The sequence below is a fragment of the Dipodomys ordii genome, unplaced genomic scaffold (assembly GCF_000151885.1).
Source record: "Dipodomys ordii isolate 6190 unplaced genomic scaffold, Dord_2.0 Scaffold103, whole genome shotgun sequence".
NCBI lineage: Eukaryota > Metazoa > Chordata > Mammalia > Rodentia > Heteromyidae > Dipodomys > Dipodomys ordii.
The window spans coordinates 522,079-525,656 of NW_012267319.1; the positions used below are offsets into that span (position 1 = coordinate 522,079).

The 3,578-nt window shown below is 51.7% G+C and overlaps 1 protein-coding gene across 4 annotated transcripts in view; it reads left to right on the top strand.

Annotated features, from left to right (window-relative positions):
- B3galt5 (UDP-Gal:betaGlcNAc beta 1,3-galactosyltransferase, polypeptide 5) overlaps positions 1-3,578 on the top strand; it is a 20,076-nt gene that overhangs the window by 8,614 nt on the left and 7,884 nt on the right. The window lies entirely within an intron of this gene.

Consider the following 3,578-nt stretch of genomic DNA (forward strand, 5'->3'; position numbering starts at 1 on the left):
TTTTTTTTTTTTGTCAGTCCTGGGGCTTGAACTCAAGGCCTACTGTCCCTGAGCCTTTCTGTGCTCAAGGCTAGCACTCTACCACTTGAGCCACAGCGCCACTTCCAGATTTTTATGTTTATGTGGTGCTGAGGAATCGAACCCAGGGCTTCATGCATGCATGACAAGCACTCTACCACTGAGCCACCTTCCCAGCCCCCTTCAGAATGTTCCTAACTTCATACTGTTGATCTCTCGCTACTCCAATCCAGTGTCATAGCAAAATAATGCTTTGTGTCAAAATTTACTTTGAGTTACTATGTGGTTTCTTTCTCCTGTTTGGGGCCTGACTCCCAGAACCACTTCTGGTCATTTCTGACGCATGAATTACAGGAGTGCTAAGCACTGTAAAACTTGGAACCCCTCAGTGTTGCCACCCGTTTGGTTTTAGTCCTGGGGGCAGTGGTGGCTCATTACGGTTTTATCTGATGATGAGTCACGTTGACCTTTCTTGGGTGTTTAGAGTTTTGGACATTGTGTGTGTGTGTGTGTGTGAGAGAGAGAGAGAGAGAGAGAGAGAGAGAGGAAAATACCTATGCATAATCCATGCTTTAAATGATAGGCATTTTGATCCTTTTCTCTTCTTTCCCTCCTTTCTTTTGCTAATTGCCTTGAAATCATTGTACAAAGCGCTTTCACCTCAGTGTGTCTGTTTCCATGGGTGACACATCCTATCCGTGTCGTGTTTCCCATCGCTCTCTCCCATCCGTCTGGTCCCTGCCTTTCCCCTCAAGTTTCCTAGTTCTGTGTTCTCATGGGTGCATTAAATATTATCTCGGCATTCATCCGTGAGTCCTGCTCCCTTTTCCCGCCCCTTCCCCTCATCCCCCACTCTGCCGCCTCAGACGTGTTCCACTTCCTTGTGTTCATTTCCTTAGACTATCTGTTAGTTGTTCAAAGGGGTTACACCGTGGGAGTCCACCCTGTGTGTACTGTGCCCGAGTCGGCACACGTGCATATGGCCCTGGATGTCTTTTATGTGTCTTCATTTTAGGTCAGTTTCCCACATATGCAAGAAAATGTGTCCTTTGTCTCTGAGCCTGGCTGGCTTCACCCAGTGTGGACCTCCTCGCCCCCCCTCCGCCCCCAGGTTCATTCAGTTTTTGATGACTTGTGGATGTTCCTGACATGTGCTGGACGGCAGACCCTGTCAGGAGTGTGGATGTAGCTTGGTGGCTGTGTTCTAGTGGACGCCTCACTTTCTGGAGGGTGTCTTCTGAGCTCCCATTTAACAGCTTTTCCTTTCATGGTGTTTTTTTTTTTTTTGGTCAGTGGTGGGGCTTGAACTCTGGGCCTGGGCGCTGTCTCTCAGCTCCACTTCTGGTTTTCTGGTAGTTAATTGGAGATAAGAGTCTCATGGGCTTTCCTGCCAGGCTGGCTTTGAACCTCCATCCTTGGATCTCAGCCTCCTAAATAGCTAGGATTATAGGCGTGAGTTACCGGTGCGCCCGGCTCCTGGTTTTTGTTATTTTTTAATGACAGTTAAAAAATAAAAACATACGATGTACAAGACAAGAGTGTAGTGGGTTCTTATTCTCAGGTAGTACAGAAATAAAACAAGGAAGGATGAGCACAGTTGGAAAGAGTTAAGAGGAAGTGAAAGGAGCTTAGGAGAGTTAACAGTGGACCCTAAAACCAGTTGTCCCGCAGCGTGGCCCTGGCTTCGTGCCCTCCTTCTTCCCCCCCTCCTCCCTGTCACATTGATATGTTTGAAGCAGGCTGTTCCTTCTCAGGCCAGTGGCCTCAGGATGGCGGCCTGGCCAGGGCTCATGATTGGTGTGTTTGCAACAGGCAAGACCCTCTCCTGAGTAGTTTGTCTGAGAAAGGTGTGTTTGGCCTGAGACAGGTCAGGGCCCAAGACCCTCCTCTGGGCAGTGGTTTGTAGGAGGGCTAGCGTGGGTTTTATGGCCACCCTGGGTGATGGCCGCTGGTGTGGGGGGGTAAGCCTGTGGGTGGTAGCCTCTGGTGTGGGGGAGGGTAAGCCCCTTGGTGGTGGCCCCTGATATGAGGGGCAAGCTGGCCAGACTGGTTTGTTGATATCTTTCACCTAGTTGAAGATTAGACAGCTTCTTTCCCAGAAAGTCACGCTATCTTCTACCTTTTGCTAAACTGTCTGTGTGGTATCGATTGTCGAGTGTAGTTTGCCCTTCCTTTACCCCGACTGGGTCTGCGTGGACCTGGGACACTGTGAGAGGTCAGTCTCCACTGTGTGTTACTGGGATGTGTTGGCGGGGAGCATCCTGGGTGCAGCTGTCAGTTTGGCTCCATGGATCTCTTGGTCTCTGTGCCACCTTTCTTTCTTTTTTTTTTTTTTGGGTCCAGTCGTGGGGCCTGACCTCTGGGCCTGGGCGCTGTCCCTCAGCTCTTCAGCTCAAGGCTAGCGCTCTACCACTTGAGCCACAGCACCACTTCCGGCTTTTTCCTTTTTTTTTTGCTTATGTGGTGCTGAGGAATCGAACCCAGGGCCTCAGGCATGCAAGGCAAGCGCTCTACCACTGAGCCACCTTCCCAGCCCCTGTGCCACCTTTCTTAATTAAAACACACATGAACTTATCCCTCTTGTGAAAGGGACCCTGGCTTCTATTATAAGGTAGGCAAGTGGGTTCAGCTGGTCTGTCCAGGTCTCCTGCCAGCTTAGGAGAAGCGTCATGGCGCACACTAAGGTACAGGGCATGGTCCGTTTCCTTCTGCTTCCTGAGCTCTCTGTCTGCTTTCTTCCCCCTGGGAAGCATCTTTGTTTCTCTTATTGGCATGAGAACTTGGGCCCTTGAGCTTGCTTGATAGGAGGTCCGCTTTCCTTGGGAGAGCTCCAAGCCAAATGCTATTCTCTCCCCAAATGCCTTCACAGACACAGCCAGAAACAATGTTTGACCAAACATCTGGGCACCCCATAGCCAAGTCAAGTTGACATAAAATTAGCCACCACACTGACGGAGCTGTGCAGTCTGCTCTGCATGTGTCATGACACTCGTTCCCCTGCTGGGTGGCAGGCAGCTAGCTGGACACTGGGTAAGAGCTTGGAACTGCCAACTGGGCAGTGGCTGGCCTGGGCAGTGGTGAGGATCTTGCTCCTCCCCCCCCACCCTCGGGGGTGGTTGGAAGGTCACTGGCGATACCTGACTCAGCTTGTTCTTGGAGGTTCTTTTCCTCTGCGTGTGCCAGGCTGGGTTCATGTTTCAGGGTGTCTCGTGGAGGAAGGTCCTTTTAAAGAGATAGAAATCAGTGGAGCTAAGTGTCCCTGAGGCTTGGCTGCCTTGGTCTTCGTCAGGAGAAGGTCGAGGCCAGGCCTCCCAAGGCTGTGCTTCTGGGGCGGGAAGGGGCTGGTGGCCAGGAAGCTTTGTTCACAGGTACGGTGCATCTTGTCCGTGTCACTTTTTCCAGATTTTGCTCCCTGTCTGTTTCCCGTGGGGGGGGGTCCCCGTCTTCTCTGCTCTGTGTCATCTGTGCCGTGTTCTGCCGCCACTGTCCTGTCCTCACGTGGCCAGCGGGATCGTGAGGGTGAGCGGGAAGGACGCTGGATTGCCCGGCACGCCGTCCCC